Source organism: Panthera onca, chromosome X, assembly GCF_046562875.1.
Source record: "Panthera onca isolate mPanOnc1 chromosome X, mPanOnc1 haplotype 2, whole genome shotgun sequence".
Lineage (NCBI taxonomy): Eukaryota > Metazoa > Chordata > Mammalia > Carnivora > Felidae > Panthera > Panthera onca.
Window position 1 is genome coordinate 95516762 of NC_138357.1, and position 18413 is coordinate 95535174.

Here is an 18413-nt window from a genome sequence, read left to right on the forward strand (position 1 = left end):
AAAATGGTTCTACCATTTTGCATTCCCACTAGCAAGAATTTATATTAAAACAAATGCAAATGGATTTGAGCTACATAATATGGGGATTCTAAATCCAGTTTGTAAGCCAGAGTCAATTTCCCATTAAAGTCCCTTAAAGGCATTCCCCCAAAGTACCATACACATATTTGGGGGTCTGCAATTCTGTACCGTAACTTGTGGGGATGCACATATATTATATATACAGTAATATATGTGTATATTACTTATAGTAATAGGCCACTATATTATGTACAATATAATTCTATACAGTAAAAGGTAGAGATGGCAGAGGTGGAGGAAGGATGTATCTTCACCGACATCCATCACTGGTGATGGTTCAGAGAAGAATACGAAACTTTCGTGTTTTTCAAGTTTGAGCAACACACAGACCTTCTTGAAGAACAATTTTTCTCTCGGATGTTCGCTCTTGAATGAAAGTATTTCATGAAAATAGTGCTCATTCCACGCAAACACAAGACCCCAGATTCTTTATATTTTAGCTTGTCTGCATCTTGGAAACCCTTAAACATTTACAAATTAGTGGAACTAGAACTGTAACAGCAGGGCAATTCCAATTAACAACATTGATTTAAAATAATGGATAATATTGTTTTCCTGAAATTCAGCTGCAACTGGCATTAAGTATGAGAGGGGACATTATGCCTACACAACCACAGGTCAAACAATGGCTGCATTTTCCCAGTGCTTTGCAAATTATTTTCCAATTACTAGGAAACCTTTGCTCGAGCAATGTGCATTTGGCACAAATGCTTCATTAACATATAAGGTCTGCCTTTGTGGTTTTCCTATTAGGCCAACACAAGTTAAGTGGAACTACTTAGCACCAGTTCAATCATACACACACACACACACACACACACACACACACACACACACACACCTGCTGTGAGACTGTTCACTATAGGGGGTGGGGACTGTGTTGTTTGGTCTCACCATTATATCCCCAGGAATTGAGGGATGAAATCCCCAAACAGAAACTATAAGACTGAATAATTAGGTCAAAGAATTTTTTTCATGAGACTGTTATCTTTTTAAAATTGTCAAATAGTTGGGGCCAATTAGATAAAATATCAAGTTTTTTTTAACTGAAACCCTCAAATTCCCATTTGGGTTTTGGCAAGTGTGGACACACTCAGACACAATCTGCTGCTCTTCTTTGGGGACAGCCTGGGCAGACAGTGAAGCCATGAGGACAAGAGGGAAATTAATCAAGAAATATCAAGAAAGCCTGGGAATATGACATAGCTAGTGGTGTGTCATTTGTTCAACAAACAAACAGGAAAGCTCAAGGGAAATGAAATTTCTCAAGACAGAAGACCAAATGCACCTTGTCAGCAAATGTGGCGAGGAAACAAAGAAGCAAGATTACTTCTGATGGAAGGATGGTCAGGGCAGGAGTTTAAGGAACACTTGAAAAGAATACAAGAATAAGGGATCTTTATCCCTTAGAATTTGAGCAGGATGCTACATTTCTGAAGCATTTCCACATATAATTCCCTTGCACAGCAAATGAGGTAATTGGTGGGGTTGTTTTTGTTTCTTTGCTAAGTAGGCTTCCCGCCCAGCCCCAGCGCAGAGCCCAAAGTGGGGCTTGAGCTCCCGACCCTGAGATGAAGACCTGAGCTGAGATCAAGAGTCAGATGGATAACCGACTGAGCCATCCAGGTGCCCCACAGATGAGGTAATTGTGAGCTTCCACTTACAAAAGAAGATACCTACACTCACAAAAGTCTAATGCTTTTCCTACGGTTACAAAGGGAGTCAGAAAGAGAGGTCTCCGAAGAGGTCTCTGAAGTCTCTTGCCCGTGGTCCATGCTGTTGCCAATATTCTGGAGATCGAAGATCCAGAGGCAATATAGGCTAGTGGTTAAGTGTGTGGGCTTGGAATCAGACAGCCTGACTGGGGAGGTACCTGGTGGACCCCATCCTCTGCCTTGTTGACACACAATGAGATAACACGTGTGGACGGCCCTCAATGCCTGGCACAGAGTCTGCTCTCGTTAAATGTAGCCATCACACTTTTAATGGCATGTAGATGATGCAAACCAAAGTTGATGGGAGTGGGTGAATTATATGTAATCATTGGTACTGGGTACCAAAGCATTCTGGGATAGATAATGGTTTAGAAAAAAAATTGACAAAATAAAAGAATTTAACAACAACAAAAAGGATGAGCTACAGAATTTTGACTAGTAGACAGTGAGGAATAATAGTTCTTACCAAAGGGGAACAAAAAGAGAATTGGGGTCCAAATTGAACAATGAGATTAGACTGGCAAAGTCAACATTCACAGTTACTCTTTTATGTTGCCATTCAAATATCTCATGTTTAAAAGAAAGATTAGTTGATAGATGATTTAAAATTGCATCTTACTGTGAATGTAAGAAGATTCAAATGAAACTCATAGGTACATTCTGCATACGATATTAAGGGGAAAATGTCTAATGGGTGGATAAAAGGCACATTTTGTAAGGCTTTTCTTAAGTCATTTCAATTCAATTCTAGTCTATTCCAAAGAGCCCATTTATTGAGCATCTATGTGCTCATGTTGGACTGCTTTGGTCCTGTGTGCTAAGTACTTTGCTAGGTCCCGGGGATCCAAAGTTAAAAAAAAAAAAAAAAAAAGCCCAGCCTTGGCCTCTCAGGCTAGTAGCCAATTCAGAAATATGCACACATAATGCCAGGGCACTGCAGTGGTGCCATTAGATGGCCTGTCTCAAGGGCTGGAGTACCCAAATGAGGACATTTGATAGACTGAATCATTGGCCCCAATTTTTCCCCACTCTGTTATTATACACCTACATATACAACATTGCTATGGCTTTGTTGTGGGTGGACTACTTCTTTGTCCCTTGACTTTGGGCTTCACTGTATGGCTGACTTGGACCAACGAGATGAACAGAAGTGACATGAGCAGAGGCTTGACGTGAGCCTTCCCTCTTGTACTTCTCACTGCCTTGAAGGAAACATACCACATATATTCTGCACATACTGGAGGATGAGAGACAAGGGGAACGGAGCTGGATCCGACCTGCATCCTGGAACCAAACCCAGCTGAACTCAGCCTTTATCAGCTAACCTCTAGCCAACGTGCAGACACTTACGTAAGAAGTAAATTCTTGTTTTAAGCCATTGGGTTTTAAGGTGACTTGTTACGCAGCATGTGGCAATAGCTGTCCGAGACAGGCCATGGGGGATATAACAGGGATGGGCAGGAATAGAGCTTCATTGTGGTTCTTCTCTGCCGACATACTACCCATTTCTCTCCCCACACTCCCTCCACAAAACACATAATAAGCATGGATCCCAAAACAGGGCTATAAGAATTCTTGCCATCGCCGGTCCTATAAACAAGACTTTCACTGGGGTTGTGTCAGGGCAACGCAGGGCCCCTGTATTAACCACTCCTGAATGTTTCCAGGATGAAAGAATGGAGAATAGAGTCCCAAACCTCATCCAATCTGCATCTCCCTTTCTTCTTATTCTTTCTTAAAAGCAAGTGCAGGGGCACCTGGGTGGCTCTGTCGGTTGAGCGTCCGGCTTCGGCTCAGGGCATGATCTCACAGTCTGTGAGTTCGAGCCCCACATCGGGCTCTGTGCTGACAGCTCGGAACCTGGAGCCTGCTTCGGATTCTGTGTCCCCCTCTCTCTCTGCCCCTCCCCCACTCATGCTCTGTATCTCTCTGTCTCAGAAATAAATAAACATTAAAAAAATTAAAAAAAAAAAAAGCAAGCGCACGATGCAGGTCATAGCAGCCCATTAACCATGAAAAGCTAGAGGTGGATTTCCTGGGAGGAATGAGCTGGTCTGGGGCAGCTGTGGCCCAATTTGGAAAGTATCCTGCAACCAGGGGTAAATGCAGAGCTTCAGTCATGGATGAAAAACATGAACTTCTCTCTCTCTCCTGGCAAGTGGATAGATGCTAAGGAGAGGCTGGGGAGGGTTCACAAAGGGTGGGCAGGGTGGGGAGAAAAGTGATAAGAAAAGTGATATATTTCTCACACTATGAGAAATATAGGACTATTCCTTCCATACGTTCCCTCCAGAACACAGAACAATATAGGGCGATACACATTTTAGAGGCAGAGGTTTTTGTTAGAAGTTTTTGTTAGTTAATTTAAAAAAGAATTTAAGAAGAGGGTTTCCAACTAAGGCAGATGAGTCCCACAGTATTAATACAGTTAAGCAAATATTGGAGGATCATAGGAAATGAGGTTGAATAAATTACATGTTTTATCAGACATCTTTGGGCTTTGAAACTGCTGACAGCCCACTGCGGAATATTAAATCTCACATTTCTCAATTTGCCTTTTTTATTGATGTTGGGGAGGAGATTGTATATGAAAAAATTTTCTTCTCCCGACATTTATGAAATATGTGTACGTTAACGTATGTGTAAATATTTATTTTTAAGTATGTCTTTGGCTGGGTTCACCCGGAAGCCAACCATAAGACAAGGATTTGGGTGCAGGTACTTTATTTGGGAGGGGACCCCAGGAAGCACTGGCTGGGAAGTGGGGACACTGGTTGGGAGTGAGACAGGCAGGGAAAAGTGTTGATACAGGGCTCATTAATGATCACAGTGGGAAGTCGGGGCTCAGCCCTGTTAGGGACCTCTGGGAGATGATATGGATAATTGTTCTACCCGAGAGAAGGGAAGGCATAGTATCACAGTTAAATCCCATCCAATATTGGCTGAGGGATGCTACCAAGGGGGTTAACACCGCAGCCTTTCCAGTCTGCCCCACCAGCAGGGCCTGAGGAGAGAACCTTCAGGCAGAGAGCCGCTGGGTAGAAGCATACGATACCACTAGATGTCATAGGACAGTGAGTGCGAAGGGGACCTAGGCCAGCCACCAACAGTGCGTGCTATAAAACGCATACTTTAGATCCAGGTGTCAATGAGAAGAGTTACATGTTAAGTTAGATCTTACAGAGACATCCGCTGGCCTAGCCCACCAGTATGCTCTTTCGAACCACGCGTAGAATCAGACTTCCGTTGCCAAAGCTTCTTAGTTTCTGGATGAGGAGAGAATCCTTCAAGGAGCCGAAGGAGCCCAGGAGGACGGGAAAGCAGCTATTTACAGCTGCAGCCTAAGGATTTCGATGTTTTCACAGCTAGGAAGGTCGTACCTGTGTTTACCTGCTGACCACTGGCCCCGAGTTAAGCAGACTGTCCACAGACACGTTAGAGTGTGATGCACAGTCTGCCCACCTCAAACATCCTTCTCCACCAGGCTGCCTCTGGTGGGGGGCAGGGGAGGGGGGCTGCAGGGTACTGTGGCTGATGGAGGCCCAGCTTTACCTTCCCAGAGGGGAAAGAGATCACAAATTCTGCAAGAGTAATGGCCCTAAGGGATAGGGGTCAGAGAAGGCTTCAGGAAACCAGCCAGGGGTTCTAGCCTTTCTGGGTTGACGGGTCCCTTTAAGATTAGCGGTGAAAACCATGGATTCTTTCCCCTGCTAAAACCAAACTTGTCGCACAAAACAATGCACATTACACTAAGAGCCTCACAGTCACCAGAAGCTTAAGCTACAAGGTGACAGGAACTACTCAAATTGTGTATGTTGTGATTTGGGGCACTTTCAGAAAAACAAACTTTCAAATTTTAGAAAATTCCCCAGGAAACAGTCTCTTCTTATTAAGATGACCTGTCCCCCGCTGGCAGCTCTCATATTAGGTCTACGGTTGCCAAGAGCCTCAAGTGGCAGGAAGGATTCCAGACGCTAATTCATGCTTAGCTCTGGTAGCTTTCTTCCAGCTCCCATGCAAACCGCAAACCCTGCCTAGCCAAACTGGGTCAATCAATGCCACAGAGAGGTTATCTTGAATTAGAAGTTAGATGGAACCAAGGAACATACATAATCAATTAAGCATCACGTAAGAAAAACTGAAGCATTAGAAGTAATGACAATGGCAGGGATCTTGACCCCAAAATAGAGGGCTTGTCTATCCCTGACCCATTATTTAGAAAGTTGCTGTTCTTGGAAGTCAATGGCGCAGAGGGAAATGTAACTCAGGGAGTCAGGCAGACCTGGTACCACATCCCCACGGCACCCAGAATTCACTGTGACGCTGGGAAAGTTAGGCTATCTCTCCCATCCTCAGTTTTCCCATCTGTACAGGGGGTGACTATGCCTTTCCTTACAAAGGATGATGTGGGAGTTAAAATGAGAAGTGGCAGTGCCTAGCATGTCTCTGGCCTTCATTTCAGTGTATCTTGGTTCTCTTCACCTTATTATCATACCAGTCATGTCCTGAAACAGCAGAATGATACTCAGATTGAACAACAAATACTTTCTTCAAGTATTCCTGTGTTCATGTGCTGTGGAAAAACTGTTCAGACAGGTCAGATTCAATTACCACAAAGTATCTCTGGAAGAACATCTTTACATTGAGAAGAGCTCTAAGTCTTAGCTGATAGTCTCTTTATTTCAACCTATAGTTATCAAATTAGAGAGCCATAGACAGACGCCAGAAGGAGTAAGCAAAGAAGTAATCTCATCCAGCCCCTAATGAGGCCCAGAGTATGCAAATGTCTCACTCAAGCCACATAGCTAGTAACAGAGTGAGAATCAGGGCCTAAGTCTCCAGCCTCCCAATCCTGTGGTCCTCTCGACTACATCGTGTATTCCACACTAATGAAACTGAAGAGAAGAAAAGGACATTTTAAAAATCTCTTGGAATTCAGTGGGATGGGATGTTATCTTCATCTGAAGTACTCTTGGAAGAGAATGAACAGAAATCACCTGATACACAGTGAGCCATTCAATATGTGGTGTGGCCCCACCTGTTTCGGCTTCCAGATCACTCTGGAAGGTAGATGGGTACAGAGGAGGTGAAGAAGGAAGGCAGTGTGTTGGGAACAGTACTGAACAGGTGAACAGGGCCTGGATCTTCATTTCAGCTCTGGCACCAACTCAACGTGTGAGCTGAAGTAACATCCTAGACCCCTCTGGGCCTCCACTTCTGTATCTGGAAGACAGTGTTCCAAACGGATGTTTCCAAGGGTCCCTTTGGGCTCTCACGTTCCAGGCCCCTTCAAGTTCTCTCGTAAACTGTACTAAGGTTCTGGCTATATGTAAAGGAGAAGAAAATCTAAGTAGGAGAGAAGAGGGAGACTGACTGGGGGTGAGGAGTCTGGGGAACAAGCAAGGAGGAAGTGCTTGAGAAGGGGCACGTGGCAGCAACAAAGCTGGAAGGGCAGGAGCCTTGACCCTGATCCCTGCTCAGGGAGGTGGCGACTTGAGATTTGGCTCTCGGATGTGTCTACATTCAACACAAACCCAAACGCGCTCCCCCTCATTTGTCCATTCATCCAATCAATGCTTTTTTTCTTGTTTCCTTTTTCTTTCCTTTCCTTGTTTCTTTCTTTTTTGGTAACAGCTTATTGGGATATAACCCACGTGCCATACAACCCACCCACTTGAAATGTACAATTCAATGGTTTTCAATACCATTGTGCAATCATTGGTCATTTTCGGAACATTTTCATCACCCCCGGAAGAAGCTGCATACCCCTTAGGTATACCCGCCAATCCCTCCACCCCCTCCCTTAGCCCTAAGCAACCACTAATCTACTTTCCATCTCTCCAGATTTGCCTATTCTTGGCATTTCATGTAATATGTGAGTGGAATCATATAATGTGAGGTCTTCTGTGTCTAGCTTCTCTCACTCAACATAACGTCTTCGAGGTTCATCCATGTTGCAGCAGGTGTCAGAATTTCACTCCTTTTTATGTGAATCATATTCCAGTGTATGGGTAGACTGCATTTGTTTATCTGTTCATCGGTTGATGCACATTCAGGTTGTCCCCACTTTGGGGCTATTGTGCCTAATGCTGCTCTGAACATTTTTACACAAGTTTATTTTGTGGATCCATCAGGAATTTTTGAGGCCGTTTTCACACCAGAATTTCTGGGATCTTAGACATACAAAAATGGAGATAACCATTGCCCTGAAGGAAGTCACTGTCTTGTAGGGGACAAAACACTTGCTTTTTGAAAAGCTGCAGTAATCTGCTGTGCTAAGTACCAGACAGTGTGAGATGTGCACAGAGAGATGCCATCTGAGGGAGGTGTTAAGAGTGAGTCCAGGCACAGGAGGGAGGGAAAGCATTCCAGGTTATGGAAACGGTCTATGCGAAGGCACAGAGGTGTTGAAGAGAATACACATTCAGATCACTGTAAATAATAATGATGCCACTTGGTCTTTTACGATGTTTGCTGTGTGTCAGGTACTATTCCAAACGCTTCATCTGCGCGAGCTCATTTACTCTACACGGTAGCCTATGATACTGTTATTTCTCCCGCTGTATAGATGGGGGAAACGGAAGAACAAAGAGGTAAGTGATATCCTGAGGCTATACACCCATAGTGGGATCCTGGATTCAAAACAAGAGTCCAAATGTACCACCCGAGCCACCATGGGGACCTCTGCATTTAATTCCAAACGGTCCTGGTTGCTTTGATTACGGAAAACGTGAAGAGGCACACCAGGAGATGACATTGAAAGGGGGGCTGTGCTGAGCCATTGGAAGAAACCCTAACTCCAAAAGCAAGAGGGAGCCATCGAAGGTTCGTGTGAAAGGCAATGACACAGATGAGATTTTCATTTTAGGCAGACAAGTGACAACAGTGGGATGGTTGATTGAAAGTGAGGAGAGGCCATGAGTTTATTTTACTATTAATGTGACTGGAAAGCAAACACTGCCTCAACCACCCTTCCCCACATAACAAACCTGTTACGGGTGTGAAATTGCAAAAGCAGTATTGGTGGTGCTGTCCTGGATGCAATCTTTCCAGGAGGATGCCACGGTCAAGTTTTTGTGAAGACAGTTCTCATTTTCGCTATCATAGGGTTGAAGCTGATTCACGGTGAAACAGGGCTGGAAGGTGACATAGATCTCACTGTGCAGAAGCAAGAATTCTGTGTACACATGGCTCTCACATCTATTTTAACAGACACACCAACAGACAGGATGCTGATAAAGAAAGGACTCCTGTGCCAAAGGACTAAGGGATTGGGCTGCCCTCACACATCCATTAATAGAGGGGCTGGCCCTCAACACACGGATAGCTTGCAGAACTCTCAGCCCTGCCTTTCTGTCCTCACTCTTGACATTTAATTGTAGTTTCCCACCCCGTAACAGAGACTGCCTCAGCTACAGAACCAGCCGGGGGAGTTCCAAGGGCACTCCTGAATGAGTGCCAACAGAAAACAAGACGTGCCTGTCGCACCTATGCAAGGCCCATAGAAAAACGCACCCTCTCGTCATCCCTCTGCCTGAAAATCACAGTTGTTTTATGAAAGGTAGAGGATGATCCTTGAGCCAGCAAGAGTTCATATTTAACTCACAAATCCTCCCAATCCCTTTATGAAGCTGCTGTGATCGTTTCCGTTGCACAGGTGGAGAAGCAGAGAGAATGAAGGACTAACGGATTGACCTGTTATATGCAAAACCATGCTGGTAAAACAAGGCTCTGGGCAAATCATCTCACTTCATCCTCTCCCCAGATCTTTCTTTGTTTTTCTGTTAACATTGAGTGTCGTCTAGGGGCTGACATGGTACAAGTGCAACACACGGTGCACATGTCCTTAGAGTCCTGCCTGTTTAGCTGGGATCATAGCAGGGACGCTACAAATACCTGTTGAATGAATGAACAGATAAATGTGGGAAATATCTCTTGGGGTTAATTACTAAGGTATCACCCACCTCTCTCTCCCTCACTCTCTTCGAATGTGCATGTGTGTGTGTGTGTGTGTGTGTGAGTGTTATCACAGGTGTGTATACAGATGCGTCTATTACATATACATATCAACAGATATACGAACATAAATATACATAAATGTGTAACTATAAGTAAAAATACATAAATACTGGGGTGCCCGGGTGGCTCAGTCGGTTGGACGTCCGACTTCGGCTCAGGTCATGATCTCACGGTTCGTGGGTTCAGGCCCCGCGTGGGGCTCTGTGCTAATAGCTCAGAGCCTGGAGCCTGCTTCGGAGTCTGTGTCTCCCTCACTCTCTGCTCCTCCCCCACTTATGCTCTGTCTCTCTGTCTCTCTCTCTCTCTCAAAAATAAATAAACATTAAAAAATATGTAAATACTAACTTCTAATGCCTGTTGATGCTCTGAACGGAGTTATCTATTTTGGAAAATAACTAGAAATACCATAAAAGCTAACTTTTGTGGCCTGCTCATTATGTACCATGAACTGCTCTAAGCTCTTTAAATGTCTCAGCTCATTCAGTTCCCACAACAGCCCTTTGTGGGGTAGGCTATTATTTTTCCATTTCACAGATGAAGGATCTGAGACAGAGAGCTTGAATACTTTGCTCAAGTTTTCACAGCCACTAAGTGGAACAGTGAGGATCTGAACACAGGTAGCCTGGCTCTAATCCTGAATTCTTCAATTGAAAGACAAAGACAATTTTCTTGAGAATGACTGGGTGGCTCAGTCAGTTGAGCATCCAGCACTTGTTGGCTCAGGTCATGATCCCAGGGTCATGGGATCAAACCCCACGTCAGGCTCCTTGCTGAGCGTGGAGTCTGCTTAAGATTCTCTCTCTCCCTCTGCCCCATTCCCCTGGTAGTGCACGCTCTCTTTCTCTAAAATGAAAAAAAAAAGACAAAGACAATTCTCAAATTGCTGATTCAGAAGACTATGAATTATATTCATCTCCATCATATTTTAGATCCCCTGGAGAGAAACTGGTCATTTACCCTGTAGCCCTGAGTAACCTGATTGTTTTAAGTGTAACCCAAATAAAATTGGGTTGCCTTGAAGCCAGTCTCTGTCTCAGCATATCCAAAAGAAATAAAAATCTCGTTACCAAAAAGCCTTTAAAAGCACTGAAGTTCTCTTGAGATGATGGTGACGGGGAAATTTTACCATGAAACATACAGGAAGACTAATTAAAGTGTAATTCACACCCCGCGCTTTCCCAAAATTCATCTTTTTATCTTTTTCCTCTCCCCAAGCCTTGTAGCCCCCCATCTTCATGCTGGCTCGTCTTACTATATTTCCCCTCCTTCCTCTTCCTACCTCATCTGTGCTCACAAATAGTGCTATTATTCTCTTCTCTGCCCCTCCTGACCCTGAGTAGCCAGAAAAGGCCTCAGCAGCCAAGCAAGCAAAGGAGACTTCCCTGCTAGGACACACTAGAGGAAGCAAATTGAAAATACTTCTAATTCATTGAATCCTGATCATAATTCCACAAAATAGGCACAATTATTATGCCCATCTTACAGATATGTAAATTGAGGCTTTGACTGGTTAAGTAGCTTTCGTAAAATCACACAGCTGGGAAAGGCAGAGGCAGGACTTGAATCTTGACCTGTCAGGTCTATAGCCCACGCTTTTTTTTTTTTAAGTATTGTTAAAATATAATTGACATACAATGTTACATTAGTTTCAGGTGCATAACATAGTGATTTGAGAAGTCTATACAGTACACAGTGCCCACTGCGTTAATGGTAGTTATCATTCGTCATCAAACACCATTATAACAATATGAGTGACTATATTCTCTATGCCGTACCTTTCATCTCAGTGACTTCGGTTTTTTTTAAATTTTTTTTTATATTTATTCATTGTTGAAAGACAGAGAGAGACAGAGCATAAGCAGGCGTGCGGCAGAGAGACAGGGGGACACAGAATCTGAAGCAGGCTCCAGGCTCTGAGCTGTCAGCACATAGCCCGACACGGGGCTCGAACTCATGAACCGCGAGATCATGACCTGAGCCGAAGTCTGACGCTCAATCGACTGAGCCCCCTGGACACCCCAACTTAGTTGTTTTATAACTAGAATTTGGACCTCTTAATCCCCATCACCCATTTCACCCAGCCTCCACCTTCTTCCCTTCCCGGCAACCACCAGTTTGTTCTCTGTATTTAATCTCTGTGCTATACAATAGGTGGTTCGTGGACAAACACACAGTGATCAGGATTCCATGGAGTCTGGGGAACTTTTACTGGTTCCATGAGCAGTGCCGGGGAGGGAGGTTCTGACCGGATTCTATGAGTTTTACCTACTTTGTTGAAGACTTTAGACTATCCTTTAGGCATTGGGAAACCACTGGAGATTTTAATCAGGGGAGATTTTAACTAGACAAGTTGTAAACATGGGCTGTTTTGCTTTGTAGAACACTGACTTTGGCAAGACTGTGAAGAGCGGACTGGTGTCCCAAAGCCTCCCAAAGGCTTCTTTTGGCTGCTTGGCCAGTTAAGTTTATTGTCTTCATCTGACCACTCTTCATAGAAAATTATGGTTTGATTTATTAGCTCTCAGCAGCCCGCTCTTGGGCGTACAATGTGTTCTTCCTATGGTTCAGGCCTGCTTTCTTACAGAGCTTGGGGAGGGGCTGTGAAACTGCTCAACCTAGGATACATCTGAGAGACTGAAGTGCATCCTGGGAAATAACTATCCTTAAGGGAAAACACAATAGGTGTGCCATGTTTATTCAAGGGCAACAGGATAAAATTGTAAGGGAAGGGTAATGATTCTACGGACCGATCAATTTGTCACTCAGATTACCTTCTGTCTCAGACCTCATGGATTCATACACAAGTTCTAAGGAGAGAGGACTACTCTACTACTACTACTCTACTACTATAAGGATCAAATAAAATCTTAAAAAGTATCCAGTTCATTAACATGAATACCCATGGGGCAACAAGAACTTGGCTTTTAGCAGACAGGGATGAGTAACAATGCCCTGGGTTCTGGCATCGGCAGCAATGGCCACGCCTCAGTGGGTTCAGTGGGCAAGGCCTTGGGAATTGGTAGTCACCAGCAGCAGTGACATATCTGCTGTTTTTGGCAATAATGACAATGCAGATCACTAGAACAAGGAGAACAGGAAAATGGCAACACTTTTGGAATAGCCAAGAAAACTGGTGCCCAGACTGCATGTGAAACACTCCCTGGAGAATACTGAAACAGTTTAGAACTCATTTGAGGAGATCTGGCATTCTGGTAGATGGTCAGGGGAAGGGCAAGAGAAAGGCAACTTTATTTTTTTTTCCTTGCGCAAGCAGGGGAGGGGCAGAGCGGAAGGGAAGGGGGGAGAGAGAGAGAGAGAGAGAGAGAGAGAGACAGAGAGACAGAGAGAGAGACAGAGAATCTTAAACAAGCTCCATGCTCAGCAGGGAGCCCGACCCTGACCCTGGGATCATGACCTGAGCTGAAATCAAGAGTTGGATGCTCAACCAACTGAGCCACCCAGGTACCCTGAGAAAGGCAATTTTGTAACAGATGTTCTTGCCCTCATTTTTACCCTCATCCTGGGGTTATATGGCATGGGGAAGTTCAGGGGTCCACAGTAATGGCATAGGTCCAGAGATTACAAGGGTTGAACTAGAGAAGGAAGAGTGGGAGGGGAGGTGATAGATACAAGAAACAGTTAAAAGGAAAATCACCAGAGCATAGTAACTGGGTGTAGAGTCGTGGGGGACATCCTGGTCCAAGATGGGGCCATTCACCAGAATACCAAAGTCAGGAAGAAGAGCTTGAATGTGAGATCATGAATTCTGCTCTGAGGCATGTTGCGTTCGAGGCGCCTGCAGGTGATTGAAGCGGAAGGACGGTTTAACATAAGTGACAGGAGAGTTACATCCAGAAGGTACTTGCATATGGGTTGTAAATGGAACCTCAGGTTAGAACAAGGCATGGAAGTGTGCTGAGTGGAGCGAGAAGAGCAACAAGAATGAATCCTCCAGTAAGGTCAGCAGTTCAATACTTGGTAACCAACCGACTATAGACACTCAAAGGCTTTATACGTCTAAATATCTGGGGAATACGGGCTGTTTGGAGAGGTCGAAACAAAAATTGAGAGGAAAAATACAATAGTGTGATCTTGAGTTTGGTTTTTAAAGGACTATGGGTAATGCAATATAAAGAGGTCCAACAGACACCTCAACAAAATCTCTTTGCAAGAACTCATGCTGGGATCCGCTCACAGACTAGTGTCATACTGAAGAGATACTTTGCTATTTCAAAGCCTGGTGGACTGGATATTTGCAGCACCCTCGGTCTCTTCCAAGTGACTCAGCGCTTGAGAAACGCCAAGTCACTGGGGAAGAGACTGATTCCAGTTGATCTTTTCTTAGGATGAGACTCAGCTGTCACAACAGGGAAAGTTCCCTTTTGCTTAGCCAAACAAGAATGATATCAGGATTGTATTAAAAGCACAGTTAGGTTGGATCCTCACCATCGAGCGTAATTTCGACTTGCCCTACAGCATCATCATTCAAATTAATTAGAAAGGGGTTTTTTTCTTCCAATTAGAAATCTTCCTCCTTTTAAAGAAACCCTTCTCCATAGTTTTTATTTTATTTTTTTCTGGCCTGAAATTTCCACCTGAAGAGCCACTGAGTCATAAAACTTTAGCGAAACCATAGACTACAAGGCTCAACTACCTTTATTCCTTTATTTAGATGAAGATAGGTAAGGGCAGAAAGGTTAATTCAAGGGCTCCTAATCAAATGCCTTCTGGGATCAGGTAGGCAGCATCAGTGAGTACAGCAGGCCTTGAATTTGCTTTTTAAACACCTAATTTTCACTTCCGATATGAAAAATGCTTCCCTTTTGTTTTGCTTGAAATCACGTGGCCCTCATTTCTAGCTCTCCTCCCCTGCCCCCAACACATTCAATAGAGACATGGAAGCAAAACAATATTTCTAACTACAGAGAAAAGAAACTTTGGAAGTAGGGTAACAGATACGGCTTCCACGTCAGGGTCAGTGTCAGGGAACTGACTGGACAAGTTCCGTCCAGAGGGTCAGCTTCTCCCCAGCTTCAGTCAATAGTTATCTCACTGCCAGATCTTCCAAATGTATTTACTTGTCTTTTTCTCTCTTTCGCCTATAGGCTGCTCCATGCCTTTTTCCACAGACTTTAACTCATCTCCTGAAACGAGGCCGTTGATCAGGATGAACGCACAAATAACTCGCCTAGAGTTACCCTGTTATTTTTTGAGCATCTGTTGTTTTGCTGTGTTTCAGATGGATGTAGAATGTTCCAGATTTCTCTAACCTAGGTCATTTGGAACACAACACTCATGTTTCAGTTCTGCCTGCCTGTTTCTCTTCTGACAGACATTTCCCTACAACAATTTCAAACACCAAACCAAACAGATTTTAAACAATCATGTAGCAGTTCCTTCATAGTAAATAATGGATTAGGTAACCAGAGTTGTGTGAGAGGGCAATTTTTCCAGAAGTTCAGAGTTTAAAAATGCAAATGGAAGCCAGAAAGACTTAGGCATATATTTGTCTCTAAGATTACCTACTTAAAACTACAAGGTTAGGGGCGCCTGGGTGGCTCCGTTGGTGAAGCGGCCGACTTCGGCTCAGGTCATGATCTCGCGGTCCGTGAGTTCGAGCCCCGCGTCGGGCTCTGTGCTGACAGCTCAGAGCCTGGAGCCTGTTTCAGATTCTGTGTCTCACTCTCTCTCTGCCCCTCCCCTGTTCATGCTCTGTCTCTCTCTGTCTCAAAAATAAATAAACGTTAAAAAAAAACTAAAAAAAAAACCCAAAAAACTACAAGGTTACCAGCAGCGTCAACAGATTGTGGGTAAACCCCAGAGTAAAATGCAGGTACGTGAGTGTGTTAGTTGTATTTCGGGCCACAACTATCCAACTATAAAACAGCTACGTTAGTAGTATGTCTGGCCACATCTTAGTTGACTATGTTCTGTCCCAGAGTCTCTTATAAGGCTGCAATCAAGATACTGGCCTAGGTTGTGCTCTCCTCTCAAGGTTCAACTGCAGAAGGATCCATTTCCAAACTCATCTATATAGTTCTTGAGAGGTTCTAGTTCCTTGAGGGCTGTTGCACTGAGGGCCTCAGTTGCTTATTGGCCACTGGATGGAGGTCATTCTCAATGCCTTGCCACATAGACCTCTCCCAGATGGCAGTTTGCTTCATCAAGGGCACCAAGAGAGTCTGCTAGCAAAAGGGAAGTCACGATCTTTTGTAACCTAATCATGGAAGTGACCTCCCATCATCTTTGCCGCATTTTCTTGGTTAGAAACAAGTCATTAGGTGCATCCACATTCAAGGGAAGAGAATTATATAAAGATGTGAATTCCAAGAGGCAGGAATTATCGGGGGCCATTTAGAAGTCTGCCTACTTCAGTGTGGTTCCAAATATACTTTTCATTACACCAACTAGAGCTTAACAACACCAGTTCTAAGGAATTTGAAATTGATTGTAGCCCTCAAAATGGTAGTAGGGTTGAGAGATAAAGATGTGTTAGTTCAGATAACACTGGTTGCCATAACCAACAAACCCTAAGATGTCACTGGCTTCATACAGACCAGGTTAGTAATTGCTTAAATATTGCCATGTAATGTGGGTGTTCCTGATCAGACAATGCTCCTCAAAGTGGAGATGCAGGGACCAGACTCCTTCCATCTTGTTGCTTAACTATCTTCAAAATGGCTTTCAAGGTCACCCTGGAGCTTGTCTCTATTCCAGGAATCCAGAAGGGGGAGAGAGCATGAAGGACACCATCTGAGAAGTCTGTATGGGTCAGACATGGAAATGGTGCTTCCACCCATTTCCATCAGCTACGACTCACAGGCCATTCCTAACCACAAGGGAGGCTGGGAAGTAAAGTCTGTTCATGTGTCCATGAAGAAAAGGAATTGGTTTGGTGCATAATTAGCCAATCACTGCCACAGAAACTTCATCAGATTCATTCACTGAACAAACATTAACGAAGGGCCTTCTATGTGTCAGACATGATGTGAAATGTTGGGCATCTACACGTGAATGAATGAACATATGAAGAATATCCCCATTACATTCTTGCGTTTTCTTTCCGCAGTTTCTGTGGGTTTCATTTTTTCTTAATTTCCTTTATCATTTCCTTACCTCTTCCCTTTCTTGCTGTTGGAAAACTACCACTGAAGATGGGTATCTACAGCTTCTCCCATTCTTCATGTACATGCTGTTCCTTTCACTTAGAAGAGAAACCTATTTCTCGTCTCTTCGAATGTGATGCTGGCCTTGTGACTTGTTTTGACCAATAACATGCTGTGGAGCTGATACAGTTGCACGTCACAGTACTGGCCTGAGACCTTAAGAGCCTAGCACCTTCTACTTCCCTTTTCTAGAGACCCTGAGACCACTTTGCTGTTAAGAAAGTCCAAGTGAATAACATGAGGAGGCCGTGGGGAGAACAGAGGCGTCCCAATTGACAGCTCCCACTGCCACATGAGTGACTGTAGCCAATACCACGGAGAGCAGAACTGCCCAGCTAAGTCCCACCAACACACAGAATCATAAAATGTAGTAAGTCATTGTTGTCTTAAGCCACTAAATTTCATAGTGGTTTACTACATAGCAATAGATCATTGAAACGCGATTTAGTCATTGTCCTTTCCTTTATTCCATGTTCACATTACTGGCATGTCTTTCAGAGAAGGTTCAGAAGGATTATTTCAGATAGTAGGAAAATCGGCGAAACACATCCGAGAGTACAAATACACGTGGTACAACAGGCACCTTAAGCAATCACAATACTTCAAATCATTGGCGCAGTGTGGGCAAAGTGTTTGCTTTGTAGAAAGTGTAACCGGTGATAAAATGCCAAATGAACTCTGGATGTGAATTGCTCCCCTGCTAGGATATGACTTGTTATAGCCGCATTCTGCAGGCATGTAAATATTGATAAATGATAAGTTCTGCAATTCAAATAAAAGAAAGTTCCAAGTGACATGGTCATGGATTCAGAATGTCAACAGCACCACTGAATAGGGATTGATATGACATCTCCTACCTGACAGTATGGAAGGACAGATCCCGATAACTGCTGATATCCTGCTTCTATTTGCATCTTTCTCTCACAGTTAAGCTGTCGTTTTTACACAATTTGGGGGGAAGAAAAGCTACATAAGAAGAAGTCTCAATTACAAGAGAGAGCCTGATGGTAAAAACCTAGAGATGTGACCTCAGATCAGAGCCTAAAAAGAAAAAAAAAAAAGGCACACCCATAGTTTGCAGAAAGGAGAAATGGCTCTTCTCCAACGGATGAGTACAAATGATTCTACCATTGGTTCCCATCCAGCCTTGGCTAAGTCTTCCTTAGTTTCCTCTGTCCTGGAGTACTCTGGGGGCAGTTGCCTGGCAGCCAGGCAGGGAGGGTGGAGGGGAAGTAGGATAGGGCCAGAGTAGAGCCAGCAGGCACTCTTTATTTGCCCTTCTCCCATGACATTACACTTAACCTCCTAAGAGCTGCTCTGAGTCTCTGTGCAGAAGCCTGGCATCACTGAGCTTCATACCACAGTCTGTCATTTGGATGACTTTTGTCTGCTTCTGAGCAGATGAAATCCTGTGTTCGGTGTCCACGTTACA

At 44.0% G+C, this 18413-nt stretch overlaps 1 long non-coding RNA gene across 2 annotated transcripts in view; it reads right to left on the bottom strand.

Annotated features, from left to right (window-relative positions):
- Nucleotides 1–18413, bottom strand: part of LOC145714257 (uncharacterized) — a 221807-nt gene that overhangs the window by 86395 nt on the left and 116999 nt on the right. The window lies entirely within an intron of this gene.